The sequence below is a fragment of the Protopterus annectens genome, chromosome 4.part1 (genome assembly GCF_019279795.1).
Source record: "Protopterus annectens isolate FY-2018-M chromosome 4.part1, PAN1.0, whole genome shotgun sequence".
Classification (NCBI taxonomy): Eukaryota; Metazoa; Chordata; order Ceratodontiformes; family Protopteridae; genus Protopterus; species Protopterus annectens.
Window position 1 is genome coordinate 907,637,192 of NC_056734.1, and position 15,663 is coordinate 907,652,854.

Sequence of the window (15,663 nt, forward strand, 5' to 3'; positions counted from 1 at the left end):
TTGCTAATGTGTTTGGCCTTAATTGCACACACACCACACAGCTTTTAGGCTGAGGTGTGTTCCGAGTTTCTTGTTAAGTGAAGAACATCTCCAGGCCTTGTACAGTATGGTAATGAGGGATGTACTGGGTATTAATGATCAATACATAGTATGACATACTGCCATATACACATTGCTAAACACATAATAGTCATAGACACATCTCAGAGACCTGGGTTTATCAGTGCTAACTACCTTGTCAGTGAGTCTATTCTTTTGCAGATAATTTGCACACAGCACATGCATCATTGGGCTGGATAGTGTAATCAGTTACCTGTATGGCTGAAGGTGAAAGTGGTTGTCATACAGTGGATCTTGGGACATGTACTGGGTGTACCATGGTTTAAAGACAGTATACCCAGCACCCACACCCCACATTGGATATTGTACTCACTGAAACCCATGATAATACGCTGACATACCCACAATCACACACCGACCAGGACTGCAATACAGCTCCTTGTCTTTCTCATCAGTGCTACTACAGGGATATGCATTTATTGCACATGCCACAGGGATAGTAGGGTGATGGTTTGTTATGGCTCTCCTAATGTCAGCAACATCACTATCCCTTATACTGTATGGCAAGGTATATTGTATTTGGAGAATGTGGCCTTAGAATGCTGTATCCTACAAATATACACACTTGCACACATACACACACTTGCCAGGACTCAGAGGGTAACTCACTCCTACCTACCCATTTGTACAACAGTGTTGTGCTGGTACTGCAAGCTCCAGGTAGTCCATAGGGTGAAGAGTATAACAAGGTACATTTAATGTCCATTACAGCAACAGCCATTTCTAACTATGGCAATTTGGGGTGTAGTGGGTGAGAAAGCCCTCAGGGTATTATCAACTACAAGTTCACAAACACACAGACACTGTTATTCTCAGTAATGCATACTGACACATTTGTCAGTACTGGGGTCCATAGGTGCAGGTCATCCTAGGCATGTACCAGGATATTGTCCATGGAGAGATGAGAAGAGTAGGGGATGTGGGTACAGTGGTATCATGCCACCTGATATTTGTCAGTAGGCCATCTATCAACTGATGCCACGTGAGTGATCCTCAGGGTGAGAGTTAAATGCAACATCCAGTCATCTGGTTGCCGCTTGCAGAGGGCCAATGAGGTTCTCCAAATTACATATATGCAACATATGTTACATAACATGGCCAGTGTCTGGGTTGGAGACCTTTACCCAAGCATGTTCTCTTGACTATGGTAGTCCAGTTGAGGTATCCATGGCATGCGGTGCATACAGGGTGGGGTTTCCTAGCTGTGGTATTCATAACACAGCTGGCCAGACATGTCAGTGTCAGTCAAGCATAGATTGCCTGTAAGCAAACAGGATGGATACCTGAAATCTGCACATCTGTACAGAGGACAGACAGAAATCAGCTAGTCAACAGGTTATGCATTAGGATGAATGTTTTGACAGACAGACATCTGACACTGATAGGTATGCATTTACTACATGACACCAGCCTTCAATGACATGTCCTATACACATAGTAGTCTACAGTTAATATCCACATATCAGATCAATATCCAATAGCAAATAACACACAGCTCACACACCAAGAACACGATAGTCAGTACACAGAGTCCAGCTTTGCATGCAGGGATATATGGTTCCAGTTCTACAATCTGAAATCTGCTCTTACTTGGGAAAGCACTGTTAACAGTAGCATCATAATGATACAATACATGCAAGTGTGACTGCATATAACATGGGATACTACCCATGTATGAAACAGACAAATGGAAAAGATTGTTGTACTAGCCATATATACCCAGGTGTCCCAGACAGTATACTCACACCCCTAGCTACTGTAATGACAGCACATAGAAGCATGCTATGCACATGGAATTAAATAAACTTATTAAAGATGTCATTACCCTGCTATTTCATCAGACTGGAATATGATCACTGTTTACCAGGGCTTTGCCATGCTTAGCAAGTGTAAGCATTGCTTAAATGTAAATGCTAAGCAGATTTGTGAAGTGGTAAGGGAAGCCTACATGGTGTAAGTGCCTTTTTGTTTAACCATACATTGGCACAGCTTACCGTCATGCAAACCCGCACAAACCTGCTCAAAACTGCTTTAATCACTCTGTATCCAACAGTCCTTTTTATGCCTAACAACAAAATAAACATCGCTTGCAGGGATTGAACCCAGGACCCTGTACACTACAGTCACCACAGTTAACCACTAAGCCATGAAGATGTTTGTTGTTTTTTTCCAATATATCTGTCAGTACACATACTGGATAGTAGTGAACAACTGCTTTGACTTCTACAATTGTGTAGTACTTGTTAGTGAAAACAGTGTTGAATCAGTATGTTGTTATATCCAAATATACACATAGATACATATGGGGGGATACATCTGGGAAGGTATATACAACACTCATGTTTACACATAAGGATATGGATATGCACACACACACACACACACACACACACACACATATATATATATATATATATATATATATATATATATTTATATATGTATATGTATATGTAGATATATGCATATATTTTATATATCTGTATATTGCTTTATATATATAAAATAAATATACATAAAATAAATATATATATAAAATAAATATATATATATATATATATATTATATATATGTATATAATATATATATATATATATATATATATATATATATATATATATATATATATATATATACATACATATATATGTGTGTGTGTATGTGTATATATATCTATATATATATATATATATATCTATATATATATATATATATATATATATATATATATATATATATATGTATATATATATATATATAAACATATACCCATAATATGTAGTGGAGTCATACCTCAGAATCAATAGTCACAACCTCTTAGTGCAAGGGGATGTCATGTAAGTATTGTAGGTATAAATGAATGTTGCTACAGTAACAAGGGTTGTGTTTTTAAGTCCAAAAAGATAAACGACCAGAAAAACTTGCAAAGACAACTGGCAGCACGACTGGAATCTCAATCCACAAATTTTAATGAAGCGCTTTTCGTCCAAAATTGTAGTGGAACTTCATCAGGTACTAAAATTCATACAAACCAAGTTTAAATAAGGCTAAGTAGAATCAGCTGATCTCTCCACCTTAAAAATTTAAAGATGCAGTATTTAAAAGCAGCATTTAAAAAAACATTTCAATTAACTTATATATTTTTTGTCTAATACTATGATACCTAATGACTTATAGCAGCAGCAGTACAAAAAACAACATCCATACATTTAAAATTGCATAGTTAATCAACTTTTAAAAATTGAATCATGGAGCAAATATCACAATGCAACTAACAATTAATATATACTTATAAGAATATTACTACAATATTTCATCTCATTAAGCTTTTCAGTTTCAAACATGTGATAGAACACATGTCATTTAATCCAGGGAAATTATAAGCATTAACACGAATTTGCCAAAGAAGCTCCAGTTTTTTCTAATGGAACTATAAATGGGCCACCTCTTGAATTACTTTCTACTTGGTTGTGTTAACAGACATGTGGCAAGCCTCTTCTGATACTGACATCTATGCCATCATTTACAGACAGACATAATAAGATCATCATAGTGAAGTACCACACAAATCACAGTAATGATCCTGTGGAATACAGCAGAGATATAACCAATAAACATGCACAGTCTGACACAATCTGGTCAGTCCAGAGATATACACAGAACTCCTTAGTTCAAGATATGTGGACCAAGCCTGAGAAAGTGGATGTTTATAGACATGTAAATGGGCATATCACAAAAATACTGAAATAAATAAGCTCACACAGTTGATGCATTCACACACCTTGTCTGTCCTAATACATATTAACTGGAGGAGCATAGATCCCAAGCCCACATACTTCCCACTAGTTAGTGACATACATCTTTACAGCATCCCACTGCTTTGTCAGAAATACAGAATAGTTGTGGTGGCCAGGCAACAGTAAATCTGACAAATATCTGGACATAATATCACACTGAGCTGATGGCATGTCACAAAGCAGCGTGCAAACTACAGACAGACTGCCACAACACTGACCCAAGTTTCTTATGTGGGAATACATGTGTACTTGCAAATATAGCAGGCACTACAGGCATGTGACAGCATGGAGTAACAGACACCAGTGTGAAAATGCATACCCACAACCAATTTGAACACAGTCACAGTCACATTATGGTAAGCCTAATTAATATTACAGTATATGGACTGTGTGAACAAAACCACCCTCATATGCGCCACTCACACAGTAACCCTAAATATACTGGGCAATACACGGTGTAGTCTGATGCCTGACTGTGCTATGGGACATGTGTCAGTCTGGCCCTACAAATATGTACGCTGATAGGGTACCATACACTGGAGCAGCATGCAACATCAGATAGAACAGGACCAAGAACAATGACATCTACCACATTTTGTAGACAGGCCAAGTATTCACAATACACACTCTGTCAACAATCACCATAAGTACACAGACCTCACTATTGTACACACTACAACAGAATGTCCAGGTTATGTCCTCACATATAAGGCTTACTATACATAACATGTCTAGCAGTCTGATATCTCACTGGCTTGTTATCAGGTATGATGTTAGTAAATAATGATGTACTGTACATATGCACCTATTACTGCATGGCGTATGGATAAAGGGTGACAGACGTGGGAGATGGAGGCACAAACGTAGGGCCAATATTGACATATTGCTGTGATAAACTGAGAAATTTCCTGGTGTAACAGGGTTTGTTGTGACATATCTCTTCTGAGGGATATGAAGTCAGTAACTCAAATGGATGTCACCATGAACTGACTGCAATCATCAGAGTATGCTACTGCATTTCTAAAGATAGGAAATGTGTGAGTAACACAATACATGTAAGACTCCAAACTCTGCTGTTCTCATGTCTGGAACATCCCCCACCTGTTTGTTGGCCTGTCTCCCCAGTGTATGCTGTAAGATGTATTTCCAACTAACCTCTGTGATGCTGTTTGTCAAACACCCACATGAAGTCCTGCTCACAGTAAAGAAAAAGGGCCAACACCCACGTGAAGTGCTTAGTTATAGGAGTGTGTTTCCATGCAATTGGCTATAGGAGTGATACCACAGCTGTTCCACATGTAATTAGCAAGTGGGGTACTGCAATTCATGCACAGGCCATCAGCTGATCATTAGCATTACTTACAAAACTCAAGCTGCTGCCTATGCAAAACAGATGTACTTTTCCCCATCCACCAGAGACGGATAAAGAGAGAGAGACAGACAGACAGACAGAGACAAAATAAGAAAGGAAAGGAGTAAGACAGTAAGAGCCAAGATTGTTTGTGTATGATCCGTGGGTGGAGAGTGGTATCTGGGTATTATAATGGTTACTTATATTGTTTGCTAATCCATACTGTCACATAGTAATTGCACATGACTGTACACATTTATGGCTGAGGACTGTCTACAACAACCTCTACAGTGTTTGTAACTGTTGGCCTTGTAATGTAGACAATAGAACATATAGGTCCTCAATATAATGATGTAGCAAAACCCACACTGCAATGGATCCTGTCATTACACAATCACCCCAACACCCACACAGGATACTGATGACACACACTGAAACACTTACCAGCACTGAGTTTCAAACCCCTACCAGACTATGTATTGCTATTACAATGTTATGCAGTTATTGCACGCGCCACGGACCTTAAATGTTGGAGAGCTGTTCAAAGATATCTTTAAAGGTGAGTGACATCAGCAACAGTGCTAAAGTAGGGATAAGGGAAGTGTAGTATGTGTGAATGTCCACAAGAGTAGGTGTCAACACACACACACACACACACACACACACACACACACACACACACACACACACACACACACACACTCTCTCTCTCTCTCTCTCACGGAAACACTCACATTATCACTGTTGGCAGGATCAGGATTAGAACTCCTACCTAACTAGTGTGCTACACTACACTATTACTCAGTCACATGCACCACAGAACTTATAAGGCTGATACATGGCCAAAGGGTTATTCCAAGGTGAATGAGATCAGCAGGCGTACTAAAGTAGGGCAATGGGAGGTGTAGTGATTGTAAATGGCTTCAAAATCATTACTCTCCACACACACACACACACACACACACACACACACACACACACACACACACACACACACACACTTGCCAGTACTGAGATGCATAGGTTCATCATTTTACAGATTTGTAGTAGGTGAATGGGCCTGAAGGCTGTACAAGGCTAGGCAAAGAGAATACCTTGGCATCAGGCCACATGACAATGGTCTCCAGTGTGGCTCAGGGGTGTAGTCCCGGGAGTGGTCCCCACAGGTGGGTATTGTATTCACCATCCACTCATCTGGGTTATTATAGTGGGTGACCAGTGATTTGCACAGCTTCCCATGTATGTGATCTATATTCCATAACATGGACAGTGTCTGAGTTGTGTACATGTCCCACACACATGTTGTTTGACATGTGGAAGTATACTTGAGGTCTCTGGGGCATGTTGTGTGTACATATACATCAGCCTCACTAAAAGAATCACAGGCCTAAAGCAGATGCCCTACGCTGACCGCCTTAAAAAACTCCAGCTATACTCTGTCGCATATCGTCTACTCAGAGGTGATCTCTGCTTAACATACAAGGCCATGTCAAACCCAGAGCTGTTGGACATGCTACACTTAAAGAAATCCCAATCCCTCAGAGCTACACACTCCAGGGATCTAAACCTTGTCATCACAATAAACAAAACATGCTGGAGGGATAGGTTCCTGACCCAGAGACTCCCCAGACTCTGGAATAGATTGCCCATACATGTCAAGCAGAGTGCCTCTTTGGACCTCTTCAAGAGGAACCTTGACGATTGGATGGGAGAAAGGAAATTCACCCCAGGGATCACGTCAGTCACCCTGCTGGACAGGAGTCCAGGAAAGTAAATAATGTGGGAAGAAATAGCCAGGGAATTGTTATGGCTAGTCTTGTATAGGCCCTAGGGCTGATAGCCTAGTACCAACCTATGAACCTATGAACCTATATTATCTTCTGATGTAGCATTCTTTACCTCATTTGCGGAGACCTGGCTATGGAACTGAGGTCGTGCTTACACCTACATTGACAGCATGATACAGGTATTCAGTGGAGTTAGTGGCATCTGTCCATACATGGCATGTGTATAAGGCATGATATTCCCTTTGTGGGTTACATTTGCAGACTCTACAGTTATTTCAGGTGTCCAGTAGGGAACATAACATTATGACCACTGTAAGCATTTATTTGCCTACTGTAGGGATGGAACAGGGTGCCATGCCCTTTTACTTGCTGAATAACACACAGTCAGGAGATGTAACACATCACAGTACTTTCTGATGTCAGTGGTACTGTTGTGGTAAACAGGCATGTAGTCCACTGCAATCACACCGTGGCTACTATCTGTGAGGCAATATGCAGGGAACTACGAATATAGTGGTTGTTGCCTAGCCAAGTGTGTTTGTGTATGAGGCATGGGTGGAGTGTGTTCTCTGAGTACAAGGGTTGCCTATACTGGTCACCAATCCATAATGTCACATGACGGGCTATGGATTTCAAGGTGACTGACATCAGTATGAGTGCTAACATGGGCTATTGGAAGTGCAGTGTGTATGAATGGGCCGTAAACCATCCCTTTGGAAACACACACACAACACTCAGTCACACACAACTTTACATTTACATTACTGGGTATACAAATGCTAAATGAATACTAATTTGCACTATCATGTTACACAGTTATCACAAGCACCACAGACACTATAGGGCTGAAGGCTACCAAAAGCAAATGTCTACAGTGATTGATATCGGCACATCATGTGATATTGGCCAATTAGATGTGTGGTGTGTGGGACAGGCCTCATGATGGTAATCTCTTTGTCACTGTCTGCCTCTCTCTTCCCCACATCTGTGTGTGTGTATGTTTGGCCTATTATAGTGTGTTGTCCTTGGATATATGTGAGTATTCCTATCCAATGTGCATGCAAAGCATGAATGGTGTGCAATGTGGTGTGTGTGCACAGACATCTGCGACTGACATATATGTATAGTCCACTGTTGTTGTCAGACATGGGCTTCATTTCTCTTAAGTGTTGGAGCATGCCCAGTATGACCTTCTATATTGAGTGTGTGAATCCATTCTTGGTAGGTTGTACTCGAGTGCAGGATTTTGTGTTCTACATCTACAGCTAGCAACCTGCTTCTGCTGGATATCTGTAGATAGGTTGATAATATGGAGTCACAATGGGTGAAAGGTTGTGGGATACTGTAACTATTGTATCTGTGCTGCTTGTGTTACATGGTTGGTGTTAGCAGAGGTATTCAGAGATATGTACTGTTTTACACTGTGATGTATTATGTTATCAACTACTGACAGATATACTTATTTGCTCACAGCTATTTCCTGGGAAATACAAGATGAATGAAGAAGTCCAGTATTGTGGTCTGCAGCCTACATATTCTTGCAAACTCATGCCATTCTGGAGGGGTAGCTGCAGGCACTTGCTGATGGATCTATGTAAATGGTCCAGCACCTTGGTACTGTGGTGGCTGAAGATCTCCTGCTTGTACATCTATCGACATAACAGAATGGCCATACCCTGCTGTGGCTCTACCTCTCAGCTGTACAGATTCACCCAGGTTACCCAGAGGCAGGGCTCATATATCTGGTCAGTTCCCCTTCACATTGTGGTTTATGAGCGGGTTTGTAGCCACCCATTACTAGGTTTGCAGGAAGGGGTAATATGGGCATGCATCAGAGTTTCAGACTTCACCCACTCCATGGTGTCCATGCTTCTACACCTCTCCACTCTGTTATTCTATCCTCTTCCTAAGATTATGTGAGTGATATCTGAGAAGTATCCCTATAGTTGTCCCTTTATCCCAGTGGTATTTAGGGGTTGGTCCACAGTTCATGCAGTAGGACACCGTGGGCATGCTACTGGGATTTGTCAACATGGCCTTGCATTTTTGTTCTGTGGACTGTATGTTGTTAGTTGGGACCCCATGAGATAACATACACTGGCAGTACAGGTGAGGCACAGGCCTTTGACAGAGGACTGTAGGGCATTTGGTAGTGATGCAGGCCATCTGTAGCAGGCCAGTACATTCTGTCACTCCTACAGTCCCAGGCTGCAAGCCACTGGATTCCCCTGGGGTGACAGGGTAAGTATGTGAGGTGTTAATGGCAATAGTTCCTGTCCATAGTAAACCATTGTTCTGAATGCTGGCAGGGTACTGCTTACAGCTAGGGACACACCTGCATGGGACATCTTTTCAGCATGCTGCATTCTGTGGGTATTCCCATACAGACGTTGAGGTCATACTGTACTCATTCCCAACAGCAGGGATATGACCTGTGATAAACCTGTGGCTGATGGTGGGGTGAGCTGAGTGCATGTGTTATGGAAGCTTCTTGCAGCTGACTCACAGATATACCTGGGACATTCCACTTATGCTTCATTGTGTGGGGACATAGGCAGTCTCTCATTACTTCATAACTGTGCCTTCTGTGGTTGGCCAGTGACTGGTCAGACTACATCAGTATTGCATACTACACAGACAGCTAATGTGCTGCTAACCTGTATGTACAATTCCAAAGGTGTGCGCAGTTGACAGGTACATTTTATGTACTCTGTCTATGGTACTTCCACCTGTGTACTGTGTGGATGTCTGTGCCCACATTCATAACATGTCCATCTTTCAGATGGTGACAGATATTGACATCTGAACAATGAGTATGGATGACTGATGAATTGTGTCTTGCTGGGATGCATTGTGGTTGGCACTGCAGTTATCAGAACATGGCCCAGTCATCGACAGTGCTGGCCACAGGCCACCAGGAGACAACCCTCTATGTCTACATGCTGACCACTTCCACACAATATACAACACACAACAACAACCTAACACACAGAGCCCTGCATATTTTACACATGCAACAATCTATCCTGTAAATTGGGCCAGCTCAGGTAATCTGTGCTCCACTGTTATCAAACCCACACGTACATGTTACTGCATTTCTACATAAGGTTGTGGGGGGGGGGGGGTGCACACCTGACAACTGTAAACATTTACTATGACTGTACTGGTATTTCAGGTACTCTGGTGGCTTCCATTTCGTTTTGTATTCTGACATATCATAAAGACTAGAGGCATATCAGTAGAGTACAGATCATAGGTTTTATTTGCCTACATTTCAAGTTTCAGACTTCTTACCCTTCAGAACTAACATACAACTGCCTGACCTGTTGTAGTCTGTCTGTGTAGGTCTGGAGGGGGGCTGTTCACATTGCCATCAACTGGAGGCATTAGCACAGCCTTTCTTTATGGTCATCTACACCTGTCCTGCTGGCTGAGCCCGTTGTTGGGTATGTGAGCCTCACTGACATGCATGTGTGTGTCCTATGGACAAAAATTTGGGCCACACAATGTACTGCAGTGGGATTTGTCACCTTGTCTAGTACTGCCTATTTTGTTAACACCAGTATTTGTTATGCATTTCATGCTGCCCATATAGGTGTCCACTATCTGCTGCCATCCCATTCAACCACCCGATTCCCTTGCATGCTCACATCCATACCATATATACAAGTAGCAGAACATACTACTCCATTCAGCAACTGATAGGAAAAGTGACTTACCTTGTGGCTGTGCCAGTACTGAGGATGGTGTTGGAGGGCTGACTATGCCGGATGCACATAGTACACTCCCTATATATGTCATGTTTGACATCTTTTTTACTGCATGTGTGAGTCACAGAGAGGTGTCATTCCCTGGGTTCCTACCATGTCAGTGTATGTGCTATGCGTTGCCCTTTGCTAAAACCTGGGCATACTGGGCATGCCTCCTTCTGCCTACATGGGCAGGCTCAGTTTGTTCCTCCTCCAAGTCACTCTGTGCCTGTGCTGGCCTTGGCAATGGTAGGGGGCTGTGTGACTCTGTATCATGCTGTTCCTCCTGCAGCTGTTTCCACAGGATCATATTGTGTAGCATGGCACACACAAGAAAATTTGTATAGATGTAGCTGGAGCATACTGCAAGGCTCCAGCAGATATGTCCAGGCACCGGAACCGTGACTTGAACATCCCAAACACATGATTTATCATGATTCTGGATTGTGCGTGCGCCTCATTATGGAGTTCTTGTTCGGGTGTGTGCATTTCTTATGGGTGTCATCAGCCATGGCTCCAGTGTGTAACCAGCATCCCCCACTAGGTGGCCATATGGGATGTACCCAATGGCAAATCTCTTGTACAGCTGTGTCATATGCTCAATGTGGGAGTCATGATAGCTTCCAGGGCTGCCAGCACACACATTCATTATAATATCCTGGGGCATCGCACACGACCTGGCAGTTAATGGAGGGGAAGCCTCTGTGGTTTATGTAGACCCTACCCTGCTAGCCAGGTGGTGCTTTGATGTGTATGTGCGTGCAGTCTATAGCACCCACTACCTCAGGGTATTCTGCTATCTGGTGAAAGAGACGCATATTGCTGGTCAACACCTCATGGATGTTGAGGAAATATGTGTGCTTACTGGCATGTGCTGACATGGCATCCAGGAACTGGTGGAGTACCCTGGATGCTGATGCCTGTGAGATCCCCTTGATATCCCCAGTTGGCCTTTGGAAGGTACCTGTGGCTAGTATTCTTAAGCCTACACATACCTTGGTATCGACTGGGATGGGTCCCTCTCTGTTGGTTCTGTGTGTGAGGCATGGCTGGCACAGCTCAACAATTTGCTGTAGGATGTCCCTGTCCACCCTATAGCACTCCACTATCTCCAGCTCAGGTAGCCCTTGGTAGGTTACCCTGGGTCATCTCACTCTTTTCCTTCTCCTCATTGTGGGTTGGTCGTCAGCATTCTCATCCTCACCAGCCTCAGCCTCTTCCACATATTGATGTATGAGCACGACAGCAGCCCCTATCATTTTGTTAGTTTTGTCGGGTAAAATTTCCCTACATGTGTACACCAGTGGTGTAAAGTTTGTGGGAAAAAACAGAGTGAAAGGTGTTTGCATAGTTTATAGTAGTGTGCTGGGCTGGGCTGCTGCTGGTGTAATTGGCTGATTCTGATACATTTCACCTGCCAGCTATGCTAGTTCTCCTTGATTGCCTTCCTACTGGTATTTACTCTTCCCATTGCCTTCCTGTTTAAGCCCAGAGGTGCGCCGTGCATACCCAGTGCTCAGATGTGAACAGAGCTGCTATTTCCTATTTTTTTTTTTTTTTTTGTTTAAAACCTCATGCACACCCATTTAGGCAATGTAAACACTGCTAGGCAGCCTAAGACATACACCCCCTTCCTTAGCTGTGCTTACCTAAGGGCAAACACGGGCCACAGATCTCCAATAAGCTTACAGCATGCATGACACTCCCCCTTATGAGGTCATGTGAGTTGATTAGGACATTCTAGCCAATTGAGTGACCTGAGGTCATGCCAGTGATGAGATCTGGATGGCAGATTAGCAGCAAATCTAGCTACTTTATTATAGGTTGTTTCAAATTTAGTGAGAAAAGAAGACTGAAGGTTTGTAAAGATTTGCAAGCTGTGGAAAATGTAGGGAAGAAGGCAAGCATTAGTTAGTGAGATTCTGGAGTCAGGGGTTAGGAACCCTTTGTTTCTATATAGGAGGCCAAGCTTTTGGTGGGTCTTCTTAATATAGAGATGTATGTAAAGGTCAGTGTTCAGTTGGCCATCTATGATTACTCCAAGGAGCTTAGTCTGGTTTTCAGGGGTGATGTTATTGTTATTACGTGAAAAGATGGCATAAGAGGATTTAATGTGGTAGAGGGGTTTTGGGAGGAATAGTAGGAGTTTTATCTTTTTGGGATTGAGCATCAGTTGCTTATTAGTAAGCCAAGTTTCTGTATGTTTGAATGATGTTTGTGTGAGGGTGAGTAGTTCGGTTGGAGTGTCAGCTATGGATATAATAGTAGTATCATCAGCATACTGTACGAGGGAAGACCGGGGACAGGATCATTGTAGTTCATTGGTGAAGATGTTAAAAAAGGAGAGGTCCAAGAATAGAGCATTGTGGGATGCCAGTTTTGCTGGGGAGAAAAGGAGAAACAGCAGAGGGCCATTTGACTGATTGCTGCCTATCAGAAAGGTAGCTGTTAAACCAGGATATAGTTGCTGAGGAAAGATTGAGTTGGAATAATTTTGAGAGGAGGATTGGGTGGGAGACAGTAACAAAGGCTTTTGACAGATCTAAGAAAGGACAGGACACAAGTTTATTATTATCTCTGGCAAGGGAAATGCTATTGATAATTGAAATTAGAGCAGTAGAAGTGCTATGGTGTGGGCAGAAGCCATGTTGGGTAGGGGTGATAAGATTCCCTTGAGTGAACTGGGCCATAAGTTGTCTGTGTATGCAGTGTTTGAGCAATATCGAGAGGTGAGAAAGTATGGCAATAGGTCGAACGTTAGAAAGTTCTGTGGAATTTCCACCTTTGTAGATGGCTATAGTAAAGAATTTTTATCCAAAGTGTAGGTACAGTTGATTCAGTGATAGAGCAGTTAATGAGGATGGAAACAGGGTATGCTACTGATGAGCAGGCAGCTTTTAGGAAGAAAGATGCCAGATTGTCAGCTGATAGGGAGCAAGTTTTAAGTTTGAGGAGGAGTTTTTTTAATGTAGCTTGTGGGAACTGGCCTTAGTGAGAAGGGGGAATTTTGTTGTTGGATAGATGTAGATGGAGAGAGACTGGATAGGTTAGAAGTCTGCATGTGTTTGCTAACAGTATTAATGAAGTAGGAATTGAAAATGGAAGCACTTTCAAGGGGGAGTATTGTCATGGCAAGGACTGAGTGTAGAGGGATTACCTGGATACAATATTTGGTTGATAGCATTCCAAAACCTTTTAGGGTTTCTATATTGTGTAGTCAGAGGTTGGTGGAAGAAATTTCTTTTATCATTATTAATGTGTTTTTTAGTGAAATTACAGAGTTCCCTATATCTATGGAAATTTGAGGGAGATTTTTGTCTTTGACCAAAGTTTCCAGACAGAGTCTCTTTTATGTATAACAGACCAAGTAGAGTTGGTTATCGATGGGGAGTTATAGGATTTGACTCTAATAGTTATAGGAGGTGCAAGGGAGTTAAGTGTGTTAAGGAAGATCGAGTTAAAGTGTGAGACAGATTCATCAAGAGGTAAGGTAAAGAGTATGGACCAGTCTTTAGCTGAGAGAGCATTGCTGAATATCTCAGAGTTAAAGGTAGAGAGTTTCTGACATACTTTAAATTTCTGGGGTCTGGAAATGTGGGGGAGAGTTGGAGGATTCATATTGGGCAATGGTCACTGATCCAGTAGTGTTTCTTGGTTGTGATACAGTTTAGGGTTAGAAACTAAGATCCAGTCAATAATAGAACTAGAATTGGTCAGGTGGATTAACCTCTTCCCTTACAGTATATACTGTTACAATGTATGCATTTAATTCAGTTGCAATAATATGTGTACATTTATTTTCCTTCCAGCAGGGCACACTATTCATACATTTTCAGCAGCAGCATCTGTACAAATCAGTTTGATATACACATGACATATAATTATTTACAAAATTCCAGCTAGCTGTGCTGTCATAACTTATATATCTAGTACCCTACTTCTCCTGGCATGGCTGGAAGTACCTCCTATCGCCACAGTCAGTGAAATGAATAAGCATGTATTTACATTCTGTATTGTAGTTGCATTTGATTAATAACCATAATTGTACTTTATATCTGTTTTCATACTGTTATATGTAAATGTGGAGCATTTCTCCCTGGGCTTCTACTGAAAAAGGACATTTTTAGTAAGACTTTCCCAGTAAACAAACATAAAATAATATACATAAATAATAAATATATTATCTGACATACAAATCAAATACTTTGATTTACAATGTATATCATATGGATAGGTCATGCAGAAAATGGATTAAGTAGAGCATTGTAAACCAAGAAGGTGAGTTGTAGAGAGTAGAGGTTGAGCTATATAGGTTAGAAAGTATGGGGTAGGAAAAAGGAGGAAATGTTTGGGAAATAAACATGAGAGGAGAAGTAGAAGTAGTTCATTCAGATAATGAAATAAGAGAGGGATACATATTAATGAGTTACTGAGTTAATATTTATGACTATCTATCAATAGTTCTAGACAGCAGAACCTAAGAGTAAGATATCTGAGACCACACAATGATGGAAGTAGTACTCATGGTTTCTGCAAAGCTCTAGATCCACTCCTGACAAAGGAGAATGTGCAAGAGAATGATAGGATTGGCTTTAGATGTTTCAGCAAATTTAAGAAGGAATTCTCAGAACTCAGTTGTGGTGAATCACAGATGATGACATGATAGTCAACAATATGGTTAAACAAAAAAATGGAAAGTCTGTCACAGATTAGTAACACAGACAGAGATTTAAAATGTCTCTAGCAATAGATAACGGATTTAGCTGGGACATCCGGGGATACTTGTCTGCACCAGATTAGATTCTATTAAGAATCTAAATCAATAAACTCCTCATAAGCAGCATTTTTTTATATTTATT